Below are 20,659 nucleotides of genomic sequence, written 5' to 3' on the forward strand. Positions count from 1 at the left end.
TATAGGTATTGTGTTCTACACTTAAAAAAAATTGAATAATAATAGCCATCCCAATCTTACCACATTGAAAACTAAGCTCCTCTGTCCCCACAAACCAAACTTGTTCCTCAAAAATTTTCTCTATGTCAAGAAATGGCAATTCTACTTGCTTGGAGAAAAAAATATCAGTTATGATGAATTCCCCACCACTTCACATGACTCACATTTGGTTCATCAACAATCCTGTTCATCAAAATAGAGTCAGAATCCAATATCTTTGCCATAACCCCCACTGCTAACATTTTGCTCCAAAACACCTACCTCTTTACCTCCAACACTGCAATGTTGTCCTTCGTTGGCCCCTTGCTTCCCACATGTGCCTCTCCTGCTTCAGACTCTCTAGTGGATTCCCAGGTCACTCATCTAGGATTAGAAATGGAGCTCAGCCACAGACTGCTTGAATAACATCTGTAAAGCCCTGGCTTTGGTTGCCATCTCTGGAAAAGAGGAAAGAAAAGGAAAAGAATGGGGTGGGGGAAGAAAAGAAAAACTAATGTCCTTACAAGAGTCTATAAGGTTCTCCATGATCTTCCCCTATATCTTTCTGAATTTGCCTCATACTAATGTCCTGTTCAGTCACTCTGATGCACTAATGCTGGCCTTTTAGTTATTGCTGGAAATATCAGACTTTCTCATGCTTTAAGGTCCATGCAAATTGCTGTCCCGTCTGCCTAGAGTGCTATTCTTCAAATGTCTGCACAGTTCCACTTCCCAACTTCCTTCAGATCTTTATTGAAATTTCTCTTAGTGGCACTTCATCTAGATTGAAACCTGAACTAACAATTGCACAGTCCCTCTTGCATGCTATATTTTCCTAAAATTTTACTTCTGTGTCTTGTTTATTGCCTACATGTTCCTATCAGAATGTAGGTTCTATGAGAGTAGTGTTTTCTATTTGTTATTTTTGCTACTGTATGATTAGTGTCTAGTGCTTGGCACATAGCTGGCATTCAACAAGTACTTGCTAAAAAAATGAAATTAACAAAGCTAACTGAGTGATTTTTTAGCAATGAGAATTCTAGGTAAGGAGGGCTGAGAGGTTTGTACTATTCAAGATATTTTATTGAGAAAGAAATATTTTTTCATATTTTTCTCTTATTTCAGGTAGGTAAATTACATTCCCATAGCCACTCATTTATGCGGGACAAAGCACATGATGTAGATTGATATCTCCAACATGCTAGATTTGACCTACATAGAGCTAATCAGTGTAGATAAGTGTAGATATATCAGAGCTTTAAAAAGTTTTTCTTCTAAACATCTTCCCATCCAATATCCCTCTGGTTCCTAAATTGGAAAACCAGAGGCCTCAGATATGTGTCAATGGGCTGCTTATACCCTCTTGTTACCTTTTTAGCTCACGTTGACTAGCAGACAATGTACTCTAAAGTAGAAGCTCCTGTCAAAGTCTGGAAGCCTCTGAATTGTAGAAAAAAAAAATAACTGAAGGAAAAATCCTCATTAAACTTTAATTATTAACATTAAGTACTGATTAAAAAGGAACTAAAAAATATCCATCCTTTTGATCCCTTAATTCTAAGAAGAGATTTCTAGCTAAAATCCTTTCTGGTACTTGAGCTGCACGGGTATAGGAATTTTAATTGAACTCCCTCAAAGACAGAGCCTCTCTATAAAGTATGAATAGTCTCTGCACATGTCTTTATAAGGCACTTGCTAAACAGTACTTATCTTAATGGGGACATCCAAATTTTACATTTGCCACCAACATCAGTGGAATTCAGTTACACTTTTTAAATAAATGTGTGTCAGAGGGCATTTAGTTTAGCTGGGAGCTGGCATGAAAGAAAATCTGTTGCAATTTTAAGACCAGTGCCTGTGAGCATTTTATAGAAATCTCTTGATTAAGGCACTCCATCGCCCCATTATTCGAGCTGGCATTTTGGTCTTACCTTGAGGACGCATAACTGACCCAGAAACCATTTGGTGATTATCAGACAGTGACTGCTGTAAAACAGTAAGTGGGAGATTTTTTTTTCCTCAGCTCCAGGGTTATTAGCCTTAAACAGCTGAACTGCAGAAGTAACTGCTGATCCAGCTAGGAAAGTATGAAGGGAAATGAAGCTTGTGGTCTCTGGGAGATTTGATTCTTCCATTACCTACCATTAGCAAAAGTAAGTTTTATTAAATCCAGATTTGTTTAGTAAATAGGGGAACTAGGTGGGCTTTAAAGTTGCTGCTGAGGTATGCTTAGCCTGCTTGCTGATTTCAAAGTAAGTGGAAAGTACCAAGGGGAAAAGCAGCATCCCATGAACTCTGATCTCCCTCTATGTGACCTTGAATAGACTAGATACATTTTTCAGGCAATTTTTTTTTTTTGGTGTGATGTTCTAACCTGAGATGATGAAGCCCAATCTTCCATGATACAGCGGAGGAAATTGGCCAAAATAAGTTAAGTGACTTGCCCAATTAGTGAAACACACACGTATGATACAAGCTAGTTCTCCAGACTCCCTGTCTAGTCTTCTATTAGTCAATTTACCAAAAATGATGTGTTAGCATTGTATTAGGCATGTGAGAGAAACAAAAATGGCCATGGTGTTTCCTGTCTTCTAGATATTTCTAAGCAAAATGGGTTCTGATCATACAACCTTAATTAGACATTACACTAAATATCCAGAGTAAAATTTAGGGAGACTGAAATGCTGTCAAAATGCTCTGAAAGTTCAAGTTCAAAGCTGCTCACCCAAGTCCTCTTAACACATAAATATGATGGTTTTGTCTCCAGATATAACTGGATTTTTAAGATATGATAGACAGATAACTTGGAGTACCAAAACTGGTTCAGAATTATAGAATGAGCCTCTTAGTTTACTAGGCAGGGCTGCCATAACAAAGGATCACAGAATAGATGGATTCAGCAAGATAAATTTATTTCCTCATAATTCTAGAAACCAGAAGTCCAAGATCAAGTTGTCAGCACAGGTGGTTTCTTCTGAGGCCCCCTTCTCCCTGGGTCTTCAGATGATCTTCCCTCTGTTCTTATCTGTGTCCTAATCTTCTTTTCTAGCAAGAACATCAAATATTTTAGATCAGAATTCATCTCACATGGTCTCATTTTACATTAATTAGTTCTTCAAAAGCCCTATTTCCACATACAGTTAAAAGCTGACATACCAAGGGTTAGGACTTCAACATATGAATGGGGTGGGGGGACACAATTCAGCCCAATGCAAAGGGTATACACTGAAATCACACAAAAGGAAAAATACATTTGATTCCTCTGTAGAAAAAAACCAAGAACCCACATGCAAAGGAGGATCAGAAGCTGCTGAATGTATCCAGCTGCAGCTGCACAGGACCCTTCCCCCAAGCAAGGAGAATGATAAAAAGTAGACCAGCTACCCAGCAAAGAACATAAATTCTCCTTGAACTCAAACAGGAACTTTATCATCAATCACAAGGAAATTAGGAGGTGGAGATCCAGTTTTTTGGTTGAACATTCTAAGGTCTTTTTCAGACACGGCAGAAGGGCAGAAATTTTTTAAACCTTTAGAATTTGGTAGACAATTATATAAGTAATTATGTGCTGAAAATTTAAAGTAACCACCAGAAATAAAGACATAAAAGTCAGTATTTCTAAATCAGCAGAACAAAAATGAAAGTAATAACATAAATCTTCTTTCTCTAACATAAATCAGGAAAGAAAAAATTATATATGGTAAAAAATATAAAATAAAATGATACAAATAATTCCAAGTATACAAAATGGCAGTAAAGGTTGATTAAAATCACCTTTTTGACAAGAAGGATAATTACATTAGATCTAAAATTCCAGCTATAAACTGCTAAAAAGAAATGCACTTAAAAAAAACACACAAAAAGAAAACACTAGCAAGGTTGAAATAATTAGAGCAATATAAAAATATATGTCAGGCAAATAATAACCAAATCAAGCTGGCATACAAATATTAATATTAGCATAAAATTGAATTTAAAATGAAAAACTTTATAAAGAAGAACATTTCAAGATAATAAAAAGGATTATCCAACTAGATTGAACTTGTGAGAATGGAAGAACTTAACCTCAAAGTACACAAAACAAACTGATGAACACACAAAGAGAAACCATTTAAAGGTTCTCTGCAGAACTGAAAAACAAAAAATTGAAATGATGAAAATTATTTGAACAATGTCATTAATATGCTTGATCTAACATGTGTTGTGTGTGTGTGTGTGTACATTTGTGTAGAAAAAGAAGAGGAATACAGGGAAAGGGAAAAGATAGGGGGCTGAGTTCTTTCCATGCATACAATGAACATTTACAAGAATTGGCTATGTTCTAGGTCAGGAGTCTGAAAACTGCAGTACACATTTTAGGATCCCTGTGTTATAGGGTTTCTGTCACAAGCACTTGACTCAGCCATTATAGTACAAAAGTAGATATAGGCAATACCTGCATTAATCAGCATGGTTGTATGCCCCCCAAAATCTTTCCTTGCACAAACAAGCAGCCAGATGTGTTACTCCATAAACCTAAATTTGTCCATTTGACCCTATTTCAAGTCTTTAAATTTTAATAAATTTTAAATGATTAATATCTTATAGATCTTACTTATACACATACACATTCAATGTAACTGAGGTACAGTACAAGTCAGAAATTAAAAAATACTTTTGAACATCTTGAAAAATTAGCAAATTTTTTCTCCTATTACTTATGTATTAGAAAACACATCAAGTATTTTAAAATATTTATAAAAATGGGATATTATAAAATTGAAAATTATAAATATTTATAATTGAATAACAAAAATATGCATAAAAAAGTATGGATCTTGGGCAAGGGATGTAGCTCAGTGGTGTTATCAGTGATGAGTCCTGCTTCCCCACATGTTGAAGTGTGAACATTAGAGAAGCACACCACCGAGGCAAGCATATGAAGCAGGGTTTATTGTGAAAGGGGTAACATAGACCCCTCCTGGGAGGGAGAAGGGGGCCATAGCTGGTATCCTGGTATCCCCAGAAGGATGTGTCCTGCCCTCTTTATATGTCCTAGGCTTCCTTTGTTCTCCTGCCCTCTTCTGCTTATCTTTCTCCTTTCTGAGTACTGACTAGGCCCAGGAAAGCTCAATGGGCTGGCCAAAAGGTGGGAAACAGGTGGGCTGAAGGGGGAAGGGCAGGAAGGAGCAGCCCATTAATTAACAACCTTATAGCTCCCTGTAGGGAGGGGCAATTCCTGGGGCAGGTTACCTTGGCAACAGGTTGGAGCAGGGGCAGGTTCTGGATAAGGGGGGAGGAAGGGCTCTGAAGGAATTAACATTTCAATCCCTCAGGGGACAGTCTCCAACTTGCTGGACTCACTCCAACTTGGCCTGACTCCTCTGACCTGACTCGATTTACCTATCTATGCTGACTGCCTAATTTTGGCTTCACTTGCTTAGCACAAGGACCTAGGTTTGATTTCCATCACTACAAAACAAGAAAAAAAAAGTATGGATATTTGCTTTTTTTTTCTTTTGGTGGTACCAGGGATTGAACCCAAGGGTGCTTAACCACTGAGCCACATCCCCAGTTATTTTTATTATTTTATTTTGAGACAAGGTCTTGCTAAATTGCTTAGGCTGGCTTTGAACTCATCATCCTCCTGCCTCAGCCTCCCAAACTGCTGGGATTACAGGCCTGCACCAACATGCCTGGCTGGATATCTGCTTTTCTGCTTTCAGTTATTATGCAAAAGGATTCAAAACAAGTATTGAGAAGAACAATAAGCTTTCTAATTCCCTAATAAAACTGAAAACAAAAGAAGAGAACACACAAATTTTCAAAGTTTGGGAAGAGGGGTCAAAACTACAGGTCCCACCCAGAGTAAAATGAAGAGAAAGAAATATAGAAGCCACCTTATGCCAATACATTTAAAAATTTAGGTTAAATGACAAATTACTTAAATGCTACAGCTCACAAAAAAATTATTCAAAAAAGAATTGATCTATACGTAGCCCCAAATCTATTAGAATGCAAATTTCTAAACCAAAAATTACATATTCTAATAATACTTTCCTAAAAAAAAAAAAAGTCATGAATATCTTCACTGAGGGCTTCTATCAAATACTTAAGGAAGATTTAATAAAAAATTTACATAAATTATTTCAAAAAAGGGGGAGGAGGAAAACTCTTCATATACCTGGTATCAAAATATGTCAAGGATATTATGAGAAAAGCAAATTAAAATCAATATACCTCATGAATGTAGGCATACAAATAATTAAAATATTAGCAAACTGAATCACACTAGCAAAAGGATAACTTATCATAACTGTATTCAGTATCCCCAGACCAATACCAGGCTTGCAAGTCACTAAAATAACTCACAAGACTCAGCATAAGGTTGTTGTACTCGTGGCTAAGAATTATTACAACAAAAAGATTCAAAGCAAAATCAGCCAAAGGAAAAGGCAAATTGTGTAACATCTGGAGGAAACCAGGCACGAGTCATCAAGGATCCTTTCCTAAGGGAGTCATGTCAACTGTGCTTAATTCCTGCAGCAATGAGTTGTAAAAAAAACATGTGAAATGTTTTCTACTAGAGAATATCATTAGCGTTTCCATTTTTATTGGAGTTTGTTCATGTAGGCACCCTCTAGATATCATATACCAGAATTTTAGGATCCCAAAGGACAAGCAGGTATTCAGCATAAACTACACTGTTTTGTACAAAGAGTTTAAGCTCAGTTAGGCACTCTAATGCATTAGGGTGGAAAATGACCTCCCCAAATTCATGTTTCCAAACACCATCCGATGAACAACTTTCCAAGTAAGCCTTTCTAATGACAGCAATCTTAGGCTTGCAACATTAACTTTTTTTCTGAATAATGACCAAGTGGGCTTTATGTAAGGACTAAAATATTGATTTAACAATTAAAACCAATCAACTTAATTTGCCATGTTAACAAAATGAACAAATAATGTATATACACCCTAAAAGCATCTAATAAAATTCAAACTTCATTCATGATAAAACTTTTTTTAGTAATGCTGGAGATTAGAACCCAGAGCCTTGTGTATGCTAGGCAAGAGCTCTACCACTGAGCTACACCCCCAAACCCTATGATAAAAATTCTGAAAAGGTAGTAATAGATGGAAACTTCTTCATCTCAGTATAAAGCATTAAAGGCTAATATTATAGTTAATTGTGAAACAAAGTGCATTTTTCCATAATATTTTCAAAAAAGTAATGGTTCTTCCAGAAATCCTATCAGGTGTGATAAAGTAAGAACATTAAATAAAAGGCCTCACAGTGAATTCCAATTTTTGTTTCACTATAATGTTCCAATTAAAAAATAAATTAATAGTAAGAAGGCCAAAGGAGTAAAGGAAGGGAATGGGGAGGGGGAGATGAAAGGGGTAGTACTAGTGATTGAAATGGAACAAATTATGTTGTATGCATTTATGAATATGTCAAAGTGATCCCTAAAATTATGCATAACATAATGTACTAATATAAGTAAATCAATAAATAGCCTACTTTTTATTGTGGAAACAGTAAATCTCTATTAGCAGACAATGGGTTTACATAGAAAATTCTAAGTAATATATGAAACAACTAGTAAAAGTTAAAAATTAATCTAGCAAATTTACACTACACAAAGTTTTTATTGAAAAGCAATTGTTTATATACTGGCAACTGCAATTACAAAAGTAACTTTTAAAATCACCCTTTGGAGCCAGACACGGTGGTACACGCCTGTAATCCCAGTGGCTCAGGAGGCTGAGCAGGAGGATTACAAGTTCAAAGCCAGCCTCGGCAATGGGGAGGCACTAAGCAACTCACTGAGACCCTGTCTCTAAATAATATACCAAATAGGGCTGGAGATGTGGCTCAGTGGTCAAATGCCCCTGAGTTCAATCCCTGGTATCCCCCCCATCACCCTTTTGGTAGCATTCAAGAGCAGAAAATGTTTAAAAATAAACTTGATGAAATATGTGCAAAACATCTACACTGAAAATATTACTGAAAGAAAATGTTTAAATGTTTGCTTATATATAATTCATACATTCAACACAATCTCAGTGAAATCATAGCAGGAATTTTTGGTAGAAAATGACAAGTTTCAGAGCACAGCAGCACATACCTGTAATGCCAGTGGCTCAGGAGGCTAAGACAGGAAGATCGCAATTTTAAGGCCAGCCTCAGCAATTTAGCAAGGCCCTAAGCAACTCAGTGAGATCCAGTTTCTGAATAAAATACAAAAAAGGACTGGGGATTTGGCTCAGTGGGTAAGCACTCCTGGGTTCAATCCTTGGTACCAAAAAACAGAAAAAAAGGAAAAGAAAATGACAAGTTGAATCTTCACTATATGTCAAAATGTGCTGCAGTGGCCAAATTAAGCTTCATAAGGAAGTATAAATTAGACGACTTATACTGCCTTGTTTTAAGATTTTACCATAAGAGTATGGTACCATAAAAAAGCTGGATAAGTCAATGGAACCTGAGTATATATAGATAATCCATTAATATTCCAAAAGTTGTGAAAACAATTAATTGGAAATGGAAAGTCATCTCAATAAATAGAGCTACAACAATTATATAGATAATTATGTGAAAAGGGCAAATACTGACCTCTATCTCACATGATACCCCAAAAGTAATATAAAAAAAAATCAACATCATAAAGTTCTTTGAGTTCTCCTGTGCTTGAGCCCCTTGATGGGCTACAACTGTCGTGACCCACAGAGCATCAACAAAGGATCTCAAGTAGGGGAGACAAGAGATGAAGAAAAACACAGAAACATTTTTAAGCAAAGCTGGGGCCTGGTGGGACACTGCACTTTGATGGAGGAACAGTGAACCAGAACTAGCTCTGCAAGTTTATTATATAGGGTCTCACAATAAGGAAGTTAAAACTACAGGGGCATTATAAATTGTTCAAGGTTTGTGAGTTATCAAAAAGCTTCTTTGTCTACTAAAAAGTTACAGAGCTAGTAAGATTTTTGTAGCTATCCTACTGTTACAGTGCTAGGAACATTGTGCTATTATCCTGTTGTACCCAGGAAGCCCACTGTTCTGAAACATCCGATAACTGTTAGTGTCAGAGCAAAGTGTCAAGGCTGTTCACATCCTCCTGTTTTGGCAACAAATGTTTCTTAGGCTTGGCTTTTGCGGACACCACAGGATCAGTTGATGACTGGGGGCTCATCCCCTCTCCACATCTACCTACCTATCATAGTATATAATTATTTTGTTTAGGGCTCTGGCTGTAACTCAGTGGCAGAGAGCTTGCCTTGCACATATGAGGCACTAGGTTTGATCCTCAGCACCACATAAAAATAAACACATAAAATAAAGTCATGCTGTGTATGTGCAACTACAAAAATTTTTTTAAAGTATTTTGTTTATCACTGAATTATGTATAATTAGTATATATTTGGTTTGTGGCAAAATAATTATATATAATTATATATCCTACATTATACATATTGTATTTTCAAATATTTTGTACAGGATGTTTTTGTCTAGGATCACGAGTGGCATAGGTCTTTCATTAAAGACTATTCTTGTATAGCTTCAGTATCAAGGCAATATTGATATCATAAGATGATTTGACATGTGTTACCCTGTCTCCATTTTTTGGAAGAAACTGTGCAAAATTAATGTTAATTGCTCAAATGATTCATAGAATTCTCCACTGAGATTTCTTTTTTGGAAGATTTTTTATTATGAATTCAATTACTTTAATGGTAATATGATTATTCTGATTCATTATCTGATCTTGGTTGAGGCTTGCGGTTTTGGGGTTTTGAGAGATTGGTCCGTTACTTCTAGGTAGTCGATTTATAAGTAAATACCTTTATTCATAGTATCCTTACATACTCTTGAAGTCTGCAGAATCTATACTGATATTCCCTGCCTTATTCCTGATATTGGTGATTTGTGTCTTCTTTATTTTTGACTTTGCTCACTTTTCTATAGGACTGTTAGTTTTGTTTACTGTTAAAGAAATATGCTTTTGTTTTATTATCTTTATTTTTTCCTTATTTAAAATTTCATTGATTTCTGATCTTACATTTATTATTTCCGTCTTCCCACCTGCCCTCAGTTTATTTTGCTCTTCCTTTCCTAGTTTTTTGAGGTCAGAATTGAAGATTTTTTATTTGCAATATAAGCTGCTTTGTAATATAAGCATTTATTGTTATAAATTTCCTTCCCAGCATTGCCTTAGCAGCAACTCACATATATCCATATTTTACTTTCATTTTCATTCAGTTCAACAATTTTAAAATTTCTTGCAAGGTTTCTTTGATGATTAGAAGTATGTTTTATTAATTTTCAACTGTTCAGAGATTTTCCTGTTGTCTTTTTGTTATTGATTTTTTTATTTGATTCCATTATATTCAGAGAACATAATCTGTGTGAGTTCCACTGTCTTACTGTTATTGAGGTGTGTGGCCTAGGTCAAGGCCAACCTTGGAGAATGTTCCATGGGCAATTGAATGTATATTTTCCTAAGTTCTTTATTTGTATATTTACAACTGTGGTATTCTGATTGATTTTCTGTCTAATGATTCTATAAGTTGCTAAAAAGGTATGTTGAGTTTTCAAATATTGTGAATTTCTCTACCCTTTCTGACCTACCACTTTTTGCTTCATGCATTCTGATGCTCTCTTGCTTGGTACACACACATTTAAGATGCAATGTCTTCCTTATGAATTGATCATTTTATCATTATGTAATTAATTCCTCATTGTATAACTTTATTTGCTCTGAAGTCAACTTTATCTTAATCATTAGATACTCCTACTTCCTTTGATTCATGATGACATACCATGTTTTTGACAACCTTTTATTTTCTTATTTATTTAGTTATTACAGGGGACTGAACCCAGAGGTGCTTTACTACTGGAGCCATGTCCCCAGTCTTTTTGATTTTTTATTTTCAGACAGGGCCTCCCTAAGTGGCTGAGGCTGGCTTTGAACTCGTGGTCCTCTCCTGCCCCAGCCTCCTGAGCCACTGTGATTACAGGCATGTACTACTATGCAGCAACCATACATTTATTTTCAAATTACACACCTTTATTGACTTTATATACTAACAATCTATTAATGTATTTTTAACTGACGTATTAAAAACAAAAAGTATACTTTATATGAGTTTAAGTCCTGGGGATTAAACCCTTGATATTGGGCATGTTAGACAAGTGCTCTACCACTGAGCAACAACTTTAGAACAAAATTTATTATATTTACTTCATGAAGTAGAATTATTATTACTCTAAATTAATGGAGTGCCATGTGATATTTCAATATATGTATACATTGTGTAATGTTTAAATTAAATATATATCTCTCCTCAAATTTCTATTATTTCTTTAGGTTGAAAATATTCTCAATCCTTTTGTTGTCTTTTTTTTGGGGTGGGGGGTTACTGGGGATTGAACTCAGGGGTGGTTTACCATGGAACTATATTCCCAGTCCTTTTTATTTTTAATTTTGGACAGGGTTTTGGTAAATTGCCAAGGCTGGTCTTGAATTTACAATCCTCTTGCCTTGGCCACTTGAGTCTCTAGAATTACAGGCATGCACCACCACACCCTGTCTTCTGCTACCTCTTTGAGACATACAGTACATAATTGCTATCTAGGGTAACTGGGTAATATCATATCATAGTTTCTTACTTCTAACTGTAATGTAAGTTCATACCCACTCCTGAACATTTCACCATCCCTCATCTCCTACACTATCCAGGCTCTGATTACAACCATTTCACTTTCAACTTCTAAGACATCAACATATTTAGATTTCACATATGAAGTGAGATAATGCAGTATTTATTTTTCTTTGCCTCACTTACTTCACTTAATGCAATGATCTCTGAGGTGTAGAAAATATAAACAAAAACTGCAATTGAACAGAGGCCTCCTGATGCTGATGTCTTGAGTTCTGTCCATTGCACCAAGCAATTCTGGAGGGTTTAGGTCCAGCCTAATGCCAAGAAGATCAGGCATATGACCTTCTGCCATTGCCTTCATTCCACTGTTTTAAGATTATTAGCTGATTCTGTGATCCTTGCTATGATATTATAAACACAGATGCCTAATTACATATTATTTTAGCCTCTCCATGACTATTTGCATCCTTTATCCTAAAGACTCGTGGAGGGTAAGAATTCATTGTATTAGGTGTTTTGAGAAAAACTGATAGTAAAAATAAATAAGTTTTTTGCAATCTTCCAAAGTAATTTTCAACAGAAGAAATCTGAAGATGAGCTTAAGAACTGCAACTGGTAGATAGTGCTTATTGAATTTTGTCTTACATTGCTGAATAATTTCAAGTTATGTAGGCTGTGTCATTATGCATTTCTATCACAATAGGGGGAAAACATTAAACTAATGAATGCCATGCTTCGTTTGTCAAGATGTGAGTCACTAGCATGAGCATCTTTATTTTGGCTGAATAATATTCCCCTGTGTACATGTACCACATTTCTTTATTCATTATTTAGTTGAAGATATAATCAAATACCTCTACGGCCAATGAATTTTTGGAAAATGTTTCATGAATATGTAGTGGCGATAGTACAGTCTTTTCAATAAATGAGGCTGAGAAATCGGGTATCCACATGCAGAAGAATGATACCAGACCCTATTTGTCTCACAAATTACAAAAAATGGATTAAGACTTAAATGGGAGACCTTGAATCAATGAATCTATGAGAAAAAAAAACACAGTGATATTACTTCAGGATATTAGAATGGGGTAGGATTTGGGGGACAAGACCCCAAAAGCACAGGAAATAAAAGAAAAAACAGACAAATGTGATTAAACATTTCTCTTAAAAAGATATATAAACGACCAACAGTTATATGAAAAACTGCTGAAAACCACTGATCATCAGGGAAATGCAAATCAAAACTGTAATGAGATACAGCCTCACTCTACCAAGAATGGCTGCTATCAAAAAAGACAGATAACAAGTACTAGGGAGGATGCAGAGAAAAGGGAACTCTTATGCACTCTACTTAGGACTATATACTAATGCAACCATTATTGAAAATTATATGTAGGTTCTTAAAATATTAAAAAATACAACTGCTGTTGCACACACCAATAATCTCAGCAACTTGGGAGGCTAGATTCTGAGCTCCAGAACCTATGAATATGTTACCTTAACTATCACAAGGGAACTCAGGTTGAAGATAGTATTAAAGTTGCAAATCAGCTAACTTTAAAATAGGCAGATGATCTCAAATTATGTGTGTGGGCCCAAGAGTCTGAAAATATAGAAGAGAGTCCATCAGGAGGATTTGTGATTGTCAAAGTTACATAGCATGAAAAAGACTCCACCAGACATCATTTGCTTCAAAGATAAGTCAAAGAAAGTGGGCTCATCTAGAAGCTAAAGAGGGGGAATAAAATTGACTATCTGTTAGAACCTTGACAAAGAAACACTGTCCTGCCAATATCTTGATTTTGACCTGATGCAACCCATTTTGGATTTCTAACCGTCATAACATTAAGGCAATAAATTTGTACTGTTTCAAACCACAAAGTTTGTGTTAATTTGTTATAGTAGCAATAAAAAATATAATAACCAACTACTGTGAGTGGGAAGGAATGAAAGGAACTGAAAATCAGTTCGGAGTATCTGACCTAGATGATCAGAAGTTGCCATTAATCAATATAGAAAATGAGGGAAGGTAATGAGGCAAAGGAATGGAGAGAATGGAGATAAAATAGTAGAGAGGAGAAAAATTAATGATTTTGGTTCAGGGTATGTTGATGGATACTTTTTTATGACAAATGTAATTTAAAGTTTTATATGAACAAGTCCACTTTGTTGATGGATACTTTTATGATATTCCAGAAGATATGACTAGAGGGTAACTTACATATATGAATCAAGATCCCAGAAAAGAGGAACTTCTGGAGATACATAAAGGGTTCTCCCATTATATTGATGATTAAAAAAATCAGAGGGGAGATGAGAGAGAGACAGAGAGAAGGCACAGTGAAAAGAGACAATGATGGAAGGAGTGGTGGGTGGTGAGGGGGCTCAATTATAAGACACTAAAGCCACGAAAGATGGAAAAAATCCAGGAGATGGTATAATAGAAACCAAAAGAAAAGAGTGTTGGAAAAGAAAGCAATCAAGAGATCTAAATGATGCACAGAGATCCAGTAACATAAGATAGAAAATTAATGAAAAATAACAAGTGTGATTCTAAGATGCAGATGCTGAATGGCAGCAATATACATCTCTTCAATATAAATAACATGATTAAAAATGGGAAATAAACCTAAATAAACATTTCCCTAAAGAAGATGTACAAACGACCAACAGGTATATGAACAAATGATTAAAACAAAAGGAAAACAATGTTGGAAAATAAAGCAATCAGGAGATCTAAACGGTGCAGACATCCAGTAACATAAAAGTATATATCTCTTTATAGTATGTTCCTAGTTCAATGTTGTTTCAAATGCTTAAAGTTTAAATAAATTGGTGAACAACTAGATTTTGGACTAGCATCAATAATGCATACCTTAAGTAGCTGACTATTGAAAAGATCATATATGATCTATCAAATTTTCTACTAACTCCTAAGCAAGGTTTTATGAATTATTCCATAAATTATCATCTTTTACATTTGTTCTTTATTTGGAAAATACAATAGATGGAGGTATCTGGAAGAATTCACTATGATGATTTATATTTATTTATTATAATCAAACCAATTCCTCTCCTAGCTAAATAATAAACAAATGGGGACCATTCAGTCTTACATGTATATGTTTAACCAAATTCCATTTCTTTAAGTCCCAAAGCACTTTTGCATTCTTTACATTAGTTCTACAAAAATATGAATGACTTTTTTTTTGGAGGGATAGTAACCAGGGATTGAACCCCATGGTGCTTACCGACTGAGCCACATCCCCAGCCCTTTTTAATATTTTATTTAGAGACAGGGTCTCACTGAGTTACTTAGGGCCTCACTAAATTGATGAGGCTGGCTTTAAACTTACGATCCTCCTTCCTCAGCCTACATGAATAACTCACTCCTACTTATTTTCAGAACATATATATCAAAAAGGAAGTGGGCAGGGAAATGAAATACAGGGAGAAAGAAAGTAGGAAAAAGGGTTAAGAGAAGAGAAGGATGAGTAAGAATATGACAGGAAGGAAGAGAAATAAAGACAGAAAATATAACAGAATATTGCCAGTTATTTATGGATAGTAAAATTTTGAGGAACTATTAAAAATTTTAAATATCCAAAATACCACTTGGTATCAATGTAGACTAACAAAGATTTTCAGAAAATAATTCAGGAATTTATATCAACAAAATATTTCATCTCAAATTTAATTTAATTTTCTAATCTGGTAATCTTATTTTTGAAAATATATCCTAAAAAATAATCCAAATAATAAAAAATATATCTATAAAAAGGTGATTATAGCATTGATTGAGGACTCAGGTGTGGCTCAGTGGGAAAGCACTTGCCTAGCATATGCAAGGCCCTGGGTTCCATCACCATAACTGGAGGGAGGAAAGCATTATAATACCAAAAATAGTAGCCCCCACCCCCCATGGAATGTATATAGCCTTTAAATTGTTATCTATCACCAGCACCAAAAAATAGAACATATCAAAAATAGTATATACTAAGTGAAAACTCAAAGTCCACATTGCATAATGTGATAACTGCTACATAAAATCAAGTGTATATATGTAAACTCCGGAAAGCAAAATGCAAAAATAACATGTGTTTATTTTTTTTATTTTTTAATATTTTGTTTTAGTTGTAGATGGACACAATACCTTCATTTTATTTTTATGTGCTGCTGAGGATCGAACCCAGTGCCCTGCATTTGCTAGGCAAGCACTCTACTGCTGAGCCGCAACCCCAGCCCCAATAACATGTGTTTGTATGTAAAAGAAATTAATTTGCTCCCATTTTTTTCCCATTTGACCCAAGCTTTATGTGCTCAATTTGTACTCAAAAATTTTTCTGTCACACTGAGTTAGTGTACTGAAATCTGAAATACTTTTATTTCTACTAAAGAAAAAAAAGAAAAGAAAAGAAAACATCAAGTTAATTAGCTAAGTCCATGCCACCAACTTGACTTAATAAAGACATGCACAGAAGATAATTCTCCTGTTACTTCTGGATCAGTGTAGCATACAGAATTGAAGAAAAGTAACAATGAAAGGACAGTGATTTGCCTTGCTAACATGACTTTGCTTAGTAAAACTGGCCTTGTATTCCCAGCCTTCAACATGTGGCAAAAGATTCTCAAAAATTAAAAAGTAGATGTTAACACACCAAAATTGAAATACTAAAACAAAATATTTAAGGCTCAATTTTATTAATTTGATAAGTAATGTATGTATATGGAAGCTGATTTATGTAAATATAGAATAAGCAAAATAAAATAAAAAACAATAACAACATCTGAAAGCTATCCTCTATGGGAAGCATATTCTATATAGTAAACACTCCTGGGGAAAAAAGGTCCAGATTCTAGTTTACATGGAAAATAATTACGATAAAATAGGCTTGAGGCTATATACAGACACTATAATACATAAACAGAATAAATTGCCCAAATCAAATAGTATTTATCTAAAACTTTGGTCTAAAATAAGCACATATTTGGCAACATCTAATTGATGGGCTATTAAAGATGTTTGGCAACTAAAAAAACAACAGAATTGAAAATATTCAGATCAATATGGTACCAACTAAAAAATAAAAATAAAAAAGGAACTGAAATATTTATTCTGAATATATCTGATGAAATCAGTTCAGAGTAATAACATCTTTAGAAATTATTTAGAATGCATTTCTGTAGGAAAGACTGGTTAAGAGACATGGGGTCTGGTGTATTTCATTTAGCATGATGGTCTCCAGTACCATCCATTTACCATAAAATGTCATAACTTCATGATTTGTGGCTTAGTAAATCTTCATTGTATACATATACCACCACATTTTCTTGATCTGTTTATCTGTTGACAGGTATCTGGGCTGGTTCCATAACTTAGCTATTGTGAATTGCACTATTATAAACATTGATGTTGATGTACCACTGTAGTGTGCTAATTTTAGTTCTTTTGGATAAACACCAAGGAGTGAAGTAACTAGATCATCTGGTGGTTCCATTCCTAGTCTTTTAAGGAATCTCCATACTGGTTTCCAGAGTGGTTGTACTAATTTGTAGTCCCACCAGCAATGTCAGGGTCAAATGTTTTCTCTCATATGCATAAGCTAGACCAGAATGAGGGGGGGAAGGTTGGGGGGCATGAAAATAGAAAGGAAGAGCAGTGGAGTAGAGGAACGGGACAAAGGAGTGGAAGAAGGGACAGGAAAAGGGAGAACTATGGAATGAAACTGACTGAAATTATGCTATGTACATATATGAGTATACCACAGTGAATATCACTTCATGTATATCTATAAAGCACTGATTCTAAAAAGTACAAATAAACAAAAGGAAGAATCAACACAGTAGAGGAAGGGGAGAGGGGATGAGGAGGCAAGGGGAGAGAGAGGAGACTAAAGTGGAGCAAATTATATCCCATGTATGTATGATTATGTCAAATGAACCCCAATATTATCTATAATACACTAATAAAACATTAAAAATGAGAGACATAGGGAATAAAATGACCACTTCAAACATTTATCCAATAGTACTTCTAAGAGAAAAAAGAAAAGACTGGAGGAGATAATTCAAAAGTTCTTTGAAAAGATGATGATTTGGTATTTTCCAGAAAGAATGAAAACTATAAATCCTCATTTACAGAATGTCAAATCTCAAGTAGTGTCCATAAAATTAAAGTAATTTGGAGACAGATTTTAGTGAAACTGATTTGAAAACCTAAGTCAAAGCAATGATGTTAAAAGCAATGAGAATAAGAGATACATAACACACAAAGAATAAAATTCAACATGTCCATTGATTTTTCAACAACACAAAAATCTTGAAGACAATTGGGGAAATTCTTTAAAAAGTAAAGTGACCTGCAATATATTGACTCCAATAATGACCATAAGTTTTGATACCTCCTCACATCAACACCTTTTGGTAGTGCCTTCCTACACTGTTTACAAGACTAGTTTTGGCAGAGGGATAATAGCAAACTTGGAAAAAGCAGATATTTAAAAAGAAATATGCAGGCACCCCCCCACACACACACACACACTATCCTACACAATGACAACTGGAAGGTGTCTAGTCTAGCCTAATGCAGAGTGGCTTGGAGCAAAGCTGGCCTACATCAGCCAAAGCCATCCAGCCAAAAGACAGAAATGAAATCCAGTGAACAAAAGAGAATTGACCAGACAAGATCCTCCAAAAGAATTCAAACCTCACAAGTGAAATGAATAATGATAAATGGTTAGGTTTGTTTCTTTTTTTGGAACAGGTTAGGCTTGTTTCTTTTTTTTGGAACACAAAATGAACTTAGCAATGTTTATCCTTTGAGCCAGATTCCTGTTTGTTTGAATTTTTTTTTTTTTTTTTTTTTTTTAGTTTGAGACAGGGTCTCGTTAATTGCTTAGGGCCTTACCCAGTTGATGAGGCTGGCCTCGAACTTGTGATATTCCTGCCTCATGCTGGGATTACAGGCGTGCACAGTCACCACACCTAACAATAAATGAAACCATTATATTCTGGGTAGGTTTGTAGTGTAGTATTATTATATCAAAAGATAGCTGATACAGAAATTGCTATCAAAGTGATATATTTGTTATTTTTAAAAAATGGGAAGTCAGTGAAAACAGTAAATAGGAAAATTCTCTTTGCCATAAAGGCAACAAAAGTATCAGCAAAGAATTATAAAAATTAGTTTTTTTAGAATTATAGAAATTAACCAAAGGCTTGAAGCAATCCTGGGAGAATTAGTGAGAAAAAAATAACTATATCATGGGAAATACAGCGAGTAAGCTTTGTTCCATTGTAACTTTCCCTATTTCTGTCACCTGTACTCCAGCTCCAGAGTAGCTATGAAAACCAACAGCGTACCCACACAAAGAAAACCAACATCCTAACCTGTGTGGACTGAATGATTATGTAAATCACAATTCATGTGTTGAGGTTTTAACCCACAAGGTGATGGGGGTATTTGAGAAGTGATTTGGCCATGAGGGTGGATTGCTCATGAATGAGATTGGTATCTTTATAAAAGAGAACCATGAAAGATCCTTCATCCTTTCTCCTATATGTAAACACAGAAAAAACTTGCCTGAGAACCAGGAAGCAGGCCCTCTCCAGACACTGAATCTACCAGTGCCTTGCACATAGACTTCCCAGCCTCCAGAACTATGAGAAATATGTTGCTATTGTTTATAATACACTCAGTTTGGGGCATTTTGTGATAATAGCATGAATGAACTAGTACATTAGCAGTCACTGGAGAGGATTGAACAGAATTAAGAAATCTGTTGCAGACTGCAGATTTGTATCTCTCCCAAATTCATACACCTAGTGTGGCTATATGTGGAGATGTTATGTGGCCTCTAATGAAGAAATTAATGTTAAATAAGATCAAAAGGGTGGGAGATCATAAAGGTGGGACCCAATCTAATTGGATCATTATTTTTATAGGAGGAGACGAGAAAGCATGCACTCTTTCTCTTTCTGTTTCTTTTTCTTTCTCCACAATCAGAGGAAAGGCCATGTAAGGTTACAGTAAGAAAATGACCATCTGCAAGAAAGGAGAGTCCTCACCAAACACTGAATATATGGCCACCTCAATCATGGACTTCTAGCCTCCAAAACTGTGAGAAAATAAATTTCTGTTATTTAAGCAGCCTAGGCCACAGCATTTACTTATGACAGCCTGAGAACATAAATATAAGATGCTTCAAAGGCTATTTCCAGAGAATTTTCATTCTTTGACTTGTCTGATAGTAACATGGAAGTCCCAATGATGGAAGTCTCCCAATGGAAGACTCCAAGGATGTCTTCATTTGAATTACCCCACATATCACCCAGAAGGAGTAGCCTCTTCCTCAGGGGTGGCCATAAAATCTAATTTGTCAAATTCCAGCAGAACTATTTTAATTTCATTAATCCAATAGAAAATTCTTGACTGTCTAATTTTCCTCAAGACTTTTATTCACTTCAATTGTTCTATCAATGCTATCACCTTGAAGGACATGCTCCTGGAAGCTCCTTACCTACAACAATCTTAACCAACCAGTTGTCTTCTATGGCTGGTTCAAATTTGTCATCCTAGAATCTCCATCAGCCTTGTAAGGATTTCATTTATCTCTCTCCTGTATCGTGTCTCCTATTTTCTGCAGACCACATCTTTATCTTTTGTGGTTTACTTTTTCCTTTTGTGGAGAAAATTCTCTAGTAGTTTCCTGAAAAAAAGCAGCACAGGGAGATAAAAATTTTTGACATCTTATATTTCTGAAAATGTCCGCTTTCTACTGGTACATTTCATTATTAGTTTGTGTGCAAATCAAAACATAAGTCAAAAATCATTTTCCTTCAGAATTTTCAAAGCATTACTCCATTGCTTTCTGGTTCATAGTGATGATATTGAAAATTCTTAAGCCAACTGATTCTTGAACCTTTGTACTTGACCTATTTTTGCCCCTGGAAACTTGTACAAATTTTTGCTTTGTTCCCAGTGTTATGAAATTTC

At 35.1% G+C, this 20,659-nt stretch overlaps 1 long non-coding RNA gene across 1 annotated transcript; it reads right to left on the reverse strand.

The window, feature by feature from the left end:
* Positions 1-2,909: 2,909 nt before the first annotated feature.
* LOC125614345 lies at positions 2,910-20,368 on the reverse strand. The gene is made up of 2 exons (XR_007344950.1): positions 20,184-20,368; positions 2,910-3,063 (listed from the first exon to the last, which is right to left on the reverse strand). It is a non-coding gene; the product is annotated as an uncharacterized LOC125614345 (long non-coding RNA).
* Positions 20,369-20,659: the final 291 nt, after the last annotated feature.

The sequence above is a fragment of the Marmota marmota genome, unplaced genomic scaffold (assembly GCF_001458135.2).
Source record: "Marmota marmota marmota unplaced genomic scaffold, marMar, whole genome shotgun sequence".
Classification (NCBI taxonomy): domain Eukaryota; kingdom Metazoa; phylum Chordata; class Mammalia; order Rodentia; family Sciuridae; genus Marmota; species Marmota marmota.